The following is a 10795-nucleotide window of genomic DNA, read 5'->3' as shown; positions in this document are numbered from 1 at the left end:
GGAAAAATTAGGGAGAAAAGTAAAGTTGGGGAGAGAAAGGAGATGAGGTCAGGTGAAGAGGTAGCTGGGCTAAGGGAGAGGGGAAAAAGAAAAGAAACCAGGACTTCAAAGTAGAGAATGTGATGCACAAACGTGGGAGATGTTCCCACCATCCCTTCTGCTTCACTGAGGATTCCTGGAAAATTCTTGACATCAAGAGATAAGAGAGGAGTGTTCAAGTTGACAAATTCCTTTTGAATCCTCTCTCTACAAAGAAGCTGGATTTTCTCCATTTGACAGAATAATGTTTCAGAACCATGACTAATGGAGGCTCTCCATCCCGCTCTTGTTTCTGGACCCCTCCTTCGTAATGAGGAAGCAGCTGTCCTGCATTTGCAGTTGTTTGATAACCTTCCCAAATGGGTAGAAAAGTGGGCAACCTGTGTAGAATGTATGGGGGAAATCCCATGATTAACATTTTGCATAGGTGAATGAGTTCGTGAAGGCCAGTCATTTCCCATAATAGAATGATTTCCTTCATAATAAACTTTAGTATGATTAAGAATACAGAGTCCAGGGGATTTATGAGGTTATTACTGCTTTTCAGAATTTTCTCAGGAGTTTATCAACGTCATTTTCTGATGATGTAAGCAAGGCTGTGGCAATGCAGTACCCATTGCTCTAAAGTTTTGCCATGGGTTAACATGCTGCTTAAAAAGCTATGCAACATCCTGTTGCCAAAAATAATATATCTATTAAAAAGCATGCTATGTTGCAGGCAAGAGCTTCCTCTTTAGAAAAACTTACTCTCTGGATAGATTTCCTGTAAAATATATGGTGTAATAGCACCATTCGTGATCACACAGACTCCAAATAAGTATTTGTTAGAAACACGCAAAGCTAATATTCACCAGTAAACAGTAATTTAAACAGTATGAAAAATTAGCAGTGCAAGATGATGAGGTTTTTGCTTCTCTGCAATATTATTTCTATTTAGTCTTATTCACACCTTCTTTGTTCTAACTGAAGCTTCTAGATTGCATTCATATGTAAGCAAATATTGTAGCCTTTCCCAGTCTGGGTTAGCAATGTTGCTGACTGAGAATGAGGGTTATAGTCCCAAATATTTGGAACTATAGCAAGGAGGACGTGATTTAATATATAGCATAAAGCAGTAATTTATATTAAGACATGGATATATTAGAATAAGGCGTAGATAACTGAAGCCAGGTAAAGTTTTTCAGAATGCCTACTGCATTGTACCATGATCCTCATCTTGACATCCCACTACAAATCAGTAAATAGAAGTGTACAACTTTTGGTGCTATTTTTCTGGGGAAAAGGGACATAAATTTGATTTAATTAATTAAATACAACTGATACTATTTTTGCACTTCAACTATATTTAATGACGTTGTTGTTGTTATTATTGTTGTTGTTGTTGTGCAGTGGGTTCTGGAGAGCAGGAAGGACGCCGACACGATGAGTACAGCATAACAGCTCTTTATTAGGTGGAAGGGATTGTACTGGAGAATAGGGGCTACCTGCACTCTTATATATACCTGGCCAGTACCTGGCCAGGTACTCAACCAACCAATCGGTTTGAACCTCTGTTTCCCGCCGAAATGCTTCCCGCCAAAACAGTTACAGTTCAACGCCTCCTGGTGGTGACTCTTATACACAGCTTTAGGTGTTGCAATAAAGCTTAATACATAACAATTATTATTATTATTATTCCAAACTAAAAACTATATAGTTTGGTGGCAACCTCTGAAAAGTGTGCCCCCCAGCATACCTTTCCACACATTTCGATATCGTTTGACAAAAATGCTAATAGTCAAGCTATGGACTTGACTTTTTGAGAAGAAATGCCTAGAAGTAGAACTAGAGTTGGTTCCTTATACACTTTTTTATAGGTAGTCCAACAAAATTGAATTGCAGGCATTTGTTCTTTCCTCCCTTCTCAAATGTGAGTGATAAAGAACACCTGTAAAGCATCCAGGGATTTGACCATGATCCCTGATTGCATCTTTAGTACTACAACAACCAACTTCACTGAAGTTGAATCACCCTGAATGAATCTTAGGTGGCAGGACAGAACATTATGGATGACGTACAAAGTCCTCAACTCTGCCTTTCCATACAACCACTAACAGGAAGATTTTGCTTAGAATAACTATATTGTGGGAAATGAGATTTAATGTATTCCCTATAGTTGCATTTATTTGCTATTAATTTGTTTTTAAATAAGCACAAAGTAGCGTTATAATACAGCGTAAAAATATTTATTATTTATTTATATTCTATTTATTTATTTTATTTTATTTTAATCCCATTTATATCCCGCCCTTCTCCGAAGACTCAGGGCAGCTTACAATCTAAGCACAATCAAATGTGCTTAGCAATAGCCTTCATTCTATGTATATGCCTGCTTATTAGGGCTTTCAGCCCCCCCCCCAAGCGGCATTATTACAAAGTCAGCTTAATTGCCCCCAACAATCTGGGTCCTCATTTTACCTACCTCGGAAGGATGGAAGGCTGAGTCAACCTTGAGCCTGGTGGGATGCGAACCTGCACTAATTGCAGGCAGCTGGTGTTACTTAAGGAGGCATTAGCCCACTGCTCCACCAAGGCTCTTTATTCTATGCTGCCCATCTTGCCATAGGTTTTTTTTACCTATCCTTCATATGAAATAAACAGCATTTTCAGAAAATAGGACAAAATCATAATATCAAAAAGCATAGTAACAAAAAACTGATTGAATAGGTAAGTCCTTGCCTGTTACAATAAGTATTGATTATACAGGTAGTCCTCCACTTATAACAGTTCATTTAAGTGACTGTTCAAAATTACAACGGCACTGAAAAAAGTGACATGACCATTTTTCACACTTACGACCTTTGTAGCAGCCCCATGATCATGTGATCAAAATTGAGATGCTTGGCAACTGGTTCATACTTCCTGTGTCCCATGTGATCACTTTTTGCAACCTTTTGACAAGCAAAATCAATGGGGAGGTCAGATCCGCTTAACAACTTATCAACTGCAGTGATTTACTGAACAACGGAAATTTTGGGCTCAACTGGGCTCGTAAGTCGAGGACAGCCTTTAACAGAGAATGGAAGGGACTTGAAAATGATTGAGAAACTTCCACCACCAAGACTCTAACTTGAATCACCACATTCCAGGTCAGACCCACACATTTAATCCCAAGTAGGACTTTGTTGCTGATCTCTATCAGGAGATCGGTTGCTAAGGAAGAAAGGACTCTTCTAAGCACTTGTTTAGAAAGATTTTCCCCTACTCTGGTCAGGTACTATATCTGGATCGGAGATTAGTCTACCTGCTGAAACAATAGCCTGGGGAAGCAGTAATTTTTAGGAAGGCCAGAGTGGTTAAATTCTTTATTCATTAATCTTGACTCTTAAATGACCTTCTCCTACCCCTGTGAGTTCCTGTTTGTTTAGCAAATATGACATTCTAACCACGTTGTTCCTGAATTTAAGTTCAGTTCCATTTTCACAAATGGAAAGAAGTACTTCTCAAAAAGATTTATTTATTTATTTTAATTCCATTTATATCCCGCCCTTCTCCGAAGACTCAGGGCGGCTTACAAGCTTAGCAGTAGCCTTCATTCTATGTATATGCCTGCTTATTAGGGCTTTCACACACACCCCAAGCGGCATTATTACAAAGTCAGCTTAATTGCCCCCAACAATCTGGGTCCTCATTTTACCTACCTCGGAAGGATGGAAGGCTGAGTCAACCTTGAGCCTGGTGGGATGCGAACCTGCACTAATTGCAGGCAGCTGGTGTTACTTAAGGAGGCATTAGCCCACTGCTCCACCAAGTCTCAAGATGTTAAATAGATATCCAAAATTGTCTAATTCTACTATCGATTAAAGCTGCCCTGGTGTTTCTATTGATACAAATGTTTTATAAGCTAAGGTACTGCTTTGAATTTTCCATTTTTTATGTGTGAAAAAAATTGTTTCTAAGAATGAAAATCATAAAAGGACGGGAGGGACCTCTTTCGCCTTTTGTTCTCTTACTTAACAAACAGCCACCAATAGCTGGTCCTTGTCCAGTTCAGCTGCATTCCTTTGAGATGAATAGTTATTGATATAGGTGCTGTTTTACAGAAACCCTAGTCAATTATCAGACAAGAACTCCTTGTCCTGTATCATGGATATAGCCAGAGAATGTGCGAGTGGCTGGTGTGCCCTTGGCAGCCCAATTTGGCTTTTTTCCTAGGTTACTTTCCCATGTGCACCTCTGCATATTAAAGATCACTTAGCTTCCAACTTGCATTCAGAGAGAAAAAGAGCGAGCGAGAGAGCAGTCTTTAGGGATTGACAGAAAGATGCTGTCTCCCGGGGTACAGATTTGTATTTCACTTGTCCCCCAACTATATGTATAGATAGTCCTCAACTTTCAACCATTTGTTTAATGACTTACATTGGGAACTACCTGTCATCTGCATGCGTTCCCATTTAACGTTTTCAGTTTTCAAAGGGGTATTGACATGATGGATTTCTAGAAACAAAGGTGGTAGCAGTTAAGGGAGTACGGTATCAAATGAGAAACAGAGAGCCAAACCTCTTAGCTTGCTTGGAACACAGTTTCTGTCACGTGGAAAAGACCACTTACTTATTTTGTAGCCACTATAGAGACTGTTATGCCAGGATTAGGATAGTTGCATGCTATCTGCAAAAAGGGAAAATTATACGCAGTGCATTTGAGACCTGCACAATATTTTGAATTCAGTTCCAAAAACACGCTTCAAAACACGAAGACCATGAATGTAGCTTCTGTTTGCAAGAGCGGCATCTTTTTCTGAGATCATGGGCAATTCTGCAAAGGTAATTCCAGGAAAAACTGCATGTTCATATTTTGGTATGCTCTGTCAGACTTTGCCCATGTAAGCTTCCATCAGGGTATAAAGCCTAAATGCTTTTGGCAGACATCCACAACTCTATGCACAGACATGTGGACACAGTTAGATAATCTGTATCTAACCTTAAAGACCACTCGGAGGCTCCAACTGGTACAGAATGCAGCCGCGAGAGTTGTGTTGGGAGTTTCCCGACACTCCCATGTTACACCTTTGCTCCGCGAGCTGCATTGGCTTCCAGTTGTCTTCCGGGTGAGGTTCAAGGTGTTAGTAATGACCTACAAAGCCCTACATGGCATGGGTCCGAAATACCTTGGGGAGCACCTGCAGCCGGCGTCAACTTCCCTCCGCCCAGTACGCTCCCACAGAGAGGGCCTCCTCAGGGTGCCACCGGTGAAAGAATGCCGACTGGTGGCCCCCAGGGGGAGTGCGTTCTCTGTGGGCGCGCCAGATTTATGGAACCATCTTCCGGTCGAGCTCCGGATGGCGCCCGATCTCCGCTCCTTCCGGCGCGATCTTAAAACCCATCTTTTTGAACAAGCTGGCCTGGCCTGATAGGACGGGGTTGGATTTTATAACTTGATCTTAACATTTAATCTGTATTAATTTATTACGGGCATTGTTGTTTAATTACTTTTTAATAATTTTTAATTTTTGTATCTTGGTTTTATTATGTATTGCCCTGTTCACTGCCCTGAGTCCTTCGGGAGAAGGGTGGTATACAAATTAAATTAATAAATAAAATAAATAAATAAATAAATAATCTGGGGGCAGACGTTGTGGAGCAATTTCACTAGCTCTTACTTAATACACTGAATACCTTTTGAGTTGTAAACAAAATATGAACATGTTCAGATCTTCAAGTTCCAAAGAGATGAGGACTTTGAAGGGCAAGCAGCTCTCTCTCAGATTGTTGTAGTTCCTTGACGGCACTTTCAATACTGGATTACTGCCCACTTGCTTAGATAAAATTCTTCTGCAAAAATGACATTACTAATAAAATCTTGAACCCTAACATTCTGTGTTTGCAAAAGTGTCTCCTGCTGAAGCATTTATTTTCAGTCATAAAGCTTACCTGGGAATTTTCTCCAAATCAAAACTATGCTTGAACTTTCTGCTATGATATTTACAGATTCAAAAATAACCTGGCAAATAAAATCCAGGACAAGTTTTCAAAATTCTATGGAAGACATCAACATTTTAAATTTCCTTCCATTAGTCAGAACCTAGAGGCAAATAGAAAATTGGTTTCAAATAACTGTTCATAACCCAGGAGAGTCAAAAACACAATTAAATATGTCTATTTAATTCTATTTAATTCTATGCCAGATTATGGACCATGGGTTGTATGAGGAAATCTGCCTATCATAGACCAGCATCTGTCATCAAAATGAATTTGTTTCCCTTTGCAAAGCTTTCTAAATATTTTGAACGTAGTCCATTAATTCTATTAGCGATATAAAAACTTTTGCTGTTTTCTTTTGCCAACCTAAACAGCTATATATTCTATGATAGATAGCACCACCTTGTGGGGGAAAAACAAAATACAAGTGTGTACAAAAGTACTTTTATCTAATGGGAGATACAAATGAAATATCTCACTAGCTTATGTTAATTCAAAGCTTGCAATCACAAAATGAAATGTTCTGCGCAGAATCCAGAAACAGTAGGTATCAATTTGATTTTTATGTATAACTATATTTCCATAATTTCAATGGGTATTAGGCTGCATTTACCTGTTATTATAATATATACAACATGAAATCACAGCTGTCAGTTCTTTAGCTGGTGTTAGCCTTCATACATATCAAACTCTTCCCAAGAAATTAAGATGTCATAATGTATTGGCACAGTATATCTCTAGACCGAGGTAGAATGGCCTTTTGTAACTGATAGACATAAATGTGGTCAATGCACAGATTTTCTAAGTGCCGTTCAACATTTTTTGGTATGGTACAGTGTGTGCTAATAACCACTGTTGTTATTTATTCATTATGGTTCAACTGTACTGTCAACCAGATGCTTTGGCTGGATTTGGCATTTTTATTCACCTATTGAGTCCTTCCTAAGGACTTGGGAGGAACAGATGTTGTTATTTGCTGGTGTTAAAAGGGATTGTCACAGGATGTCATCTGTTGCAGTAAAGCTGACTATTGCAAATGATTGATGATGATTTGGTCCATGCTGATGCTGTTCAACTGGTGTTCCAGAAGTTTTGAGATTGCCCCCAAGGTGCTTATTATTATTGGTACTATCTTTGCTTTCTTTTGTTGCAGTCATTCTATTTCTATCTGCAGGTCTTTGTATTTTGTGATTTTTCTCCAATTTTTTCTCTTCTCTTCTGCTTATTATTATTATGTGCCATAATAATAATCACATTTTTGAATGTGATCAGATAGATTTTTTTCCCCGTGACAACCTGTCCCTAACACAGGGGTCAGCAACCTGAAACAGTGAAAGAGCCACTCGGAACCAGTTCCCTCACAAAAGGAAAAACTGGGAGCCACAAAAAATGTGTGCACATGCACGTACATGCGCGCATGCGCAGAACAGGGTTTGACTGAAGAGTGGAGCCAAGGCGAGATATGCACCTACCCTGCATATTTGAATTGATTGAACTTTTTTAGTCCCACTTTTTTGTTTTTTGGACTTCATATGGCAGAGGACTGGGAGCCGCAGAAGTCGGCTGAAAGAGCCGCATGCAGCTCCGGAGCCGCGGGTTGAAGACCTGTGCCCTAACCTATTCTTTCAAATCTCCAAATTGTATACTTATTGCCAGTGTAACTGAGTCCATCTACCTTGATGCTGGTTATCCTTTTCTCTTTCCTTCCACTTTTCTCAGTATTAAGTCTTTTCCATTTTTAAAAAAGGGATGCGGTGGCTCAGTGGGTTAGGACGCTGAGCTTGTCGATTAGAAGGTCAGCAGTTTGGCGGGTCAAATCCCGAGTGCCGCGTAACAGAGTGAGCGCCTGTTACTCGTCCCAGCTTCTGCCAACCTAGCAGTTCGAAAGCACGTAAAAATGCAAGTAGAAAAATAGGGACCACTACGGTGGGAAGGTAACAGCGTTCCGTGCGCCTTTGGCGTCTAGTCCTGCCGGCCACATGACCACGGAGACGTCCTCGGACAAGCGCTGGCTCTTCGGCTTTGAAACGGAGATGAGCACCGGCCCCTAGAGTTGGAAACGACTAGCACACATGTGCGGGGGAACCTTTACCTTTTTTTAAAAAAATCTTTGGGTTTTTTTTGTCTTATTCAGAAACAAAGAAAAATATTTTCCATTTTATTTACGCATTCATTGGTTTTTCATATTTTTGAACTGCCCATCTCCTTCAAACAAGGAGATTGTAGTGTACAATCTCATTTTCCTAAGAATGTAGGAAAATTTACTACACATGATGCTAGATATGTTGTAAAATTATAGTCATAAAACCCACATAAAAGTTAATGCATATTAATCGGAACAGTTTTGTTATGAAGTATGTTTAATTTTATAATTGGCAAAATTTTGGTTTCTGCTTAAATTGCATGAACGATTAGTAACTTGATGCTAAACAGACATAATTGTTTTGCTACCTTACTTCCTACTGCAAAGAATTAATGTTAGCAAGCAGTGCTTAACTTAGATTTGTAGCTTTACTCTTAGCTGGAAAGAAATTATAACCAGATTGCAGTCTGAATGTTCTAGGACTGCCTCTATTCCACTTTTTTTTACATGAGGTCAAAGTTCAGTAAAAGAAAACGTACTTCATAGAGTTTTGAGTCATAAATATACATCTTAATGTGTTACTCTGGGAGGGTGTTTTGACAAGACAGATCCCAGCTCTGAGTGGGAGAAATCTACAAGTTGTAAGTGCTTTCACAATCACGCTGCATAATTTCAAACTGTAGAACACTTTCCTTTCTTTGCTTTTTAGAATTTAACTTTTTCAGAAAAACTTCCAGTGATAAATGAAATTATAAGTAAAGTCAGTTGTGATATTTAGGCAGATAAACCTTAGAAAGCATTATGCAGAATCCAAGTAGATGGAGGGATTCTCAAAGTGTGTAAGTTATTGACAAGGGTGATCACAATTTTTTTTTTTAAAAAATGACCAGGCTTGTAAGAACATTAACCAAAATTCACACTAGGCTTCCCTCACCATTTTGCCTATAAGTAGTCTGTGATTTACAACCATAATTAAGCCCAGAATTACGGTCATAAGTAATACTGTTTATTAAGCAGGTCATCATGTGACCAACCTAATTTTAAAACTTTTTTGCAACAGTCATTAAGCTAACACTCTGGTTGTTAAATTAACCCATTGTTCACAGTGGCTGTTTTTGCTGGAAACTGGAAGTAAACATTGGTATCTGGCAAAAAAAACACCACATCATAGATTGTAGTCAAGAGATTACAGGATGCTGCAAATGGCCATAAATGTGATCAGGTTATCCAGCACTCAAAATGCAATCATGCGACCATGGGAAAAGGCCATGATCTTCTGAAATTGGTAGTATATTTTTACTTTTTTTTAAAAAAGAGCATTATACTTCAAAATCCCGTCTCCAAACACAGGGTTTGATCTACCATTTTTAAAAAATAAATCAAAGTAAAGTTGTACGTGTGAGGACCAGTCACTTTTTTTCAGTGGCATTGTAACTTCAAATGGGCACTAAACGAGTGATTGTAAGTCAAGGACTACTTATGACGATGCTAAAATATCAGCATTTCAAAAACCATTATATAGCCCAAATGACATGGTGTTCTGGGAGAAACATTTTAGAAAGTGCCAAAACATAGATGCATGTCAGGTAGGGTGGGGTAAGCAAAAAGGAAATAAGACTGGAAAAGAGGGTCATCCATTCAGATACATTTCGCAGTAAGAGGTGTGTAATGTATTGGGCCTTGTTAACTTGAGCTGTAAGTGGGGTTTGAATGCTGTGAGATTGCTTAAGCAGGAAGTCGCCAGCTCCTCAGACAGTCAGTCTCCAGGACCGCCATTGGTTGGCTCTAGGGCGGCAACAGGTTGCTTTAATCCGATTGGCCGCCGCCTACAGGCCAGAGTATAAATAGCTGCGTTGCAGCCCTGTGTCTCAGTTCAGTTCCTGCATTCAACAAAGCATGTTCCTGCCTGTACTCTCTCACCTCCTGCTTCCAGCAAAGAACCCGGTACACAATAAGGTGAATAGCATCATCATCCCAGTCAAAGGTGACAAACTGAACAGAATGCAGCTCCTAGTCATAACTGTCCAATTTAAAAGCCTAAGCAGGGTCATCATCCCTGGTTATATGGAATGTCCAAACCGGTAGCATAGATTGCGAGAAGATCCTGGAGGAAGGCAATGACACCTCCCTTCTGTACAGTACTAATAAAACTACAGAAGTTGAGCTTGACTTACGAGCATTTTGTTTTAAGAAGGCAATGGCGACCCACATTCAAACTGCATGAATATGTCCGTCAAGTCATAAAGGAGCCAAATTTAACTAGGATGCTTTTTATTCCAAGTGCAGAGGTATAGTGGGAACTTCTCTAAATAATTGTGGTGGGAAATGTTTTCCTGCCAAACTTGAAAATAACAAGCTAAGATTAGAACAGAGGGCCAATTTGGTGTAGTGGTTAATGACCAAACTAGAAACCAGGAGACCGAAGGCAACTGGGTGACTGGTCCAGTCATTTTTTCTCAACTCTAGGAAGGAGGCAATGGCAAACCAGTTCCGAAAAAAACTTGCCAAGAAAACTGCAAGGACTATTCTAATGGAGAGGCATTAAAAGAAAGCCAGTCTGGTGTAATGGTTAAGGCACCAGGCTAGAAAAATGGGAGACCATGAGTTCTAGTCCTGCCTGAGGCACGAAAGCCGATGGGGTGACTTTGGGCCAATCACTCTCTCTCAGTCTAACCCATCCCACAGGATTGTTGTTGTGGGGAAAATAGGAGGAAGG

The sequence above is a fragment of the Vipera ursinii genome, assembly GCF_947247035.1.
Source record: "Vipera ursinii genome assembly, chromosome: 3".
Taxonomy (NCBI): Eukaryota; Metazoa; Chordata; class Lepidosauria; order Squamata; family Viperidae; genus Vipera; species Vipera ursinii.
Note: the sequence above shows the minus strand (reverse complement) of the source record.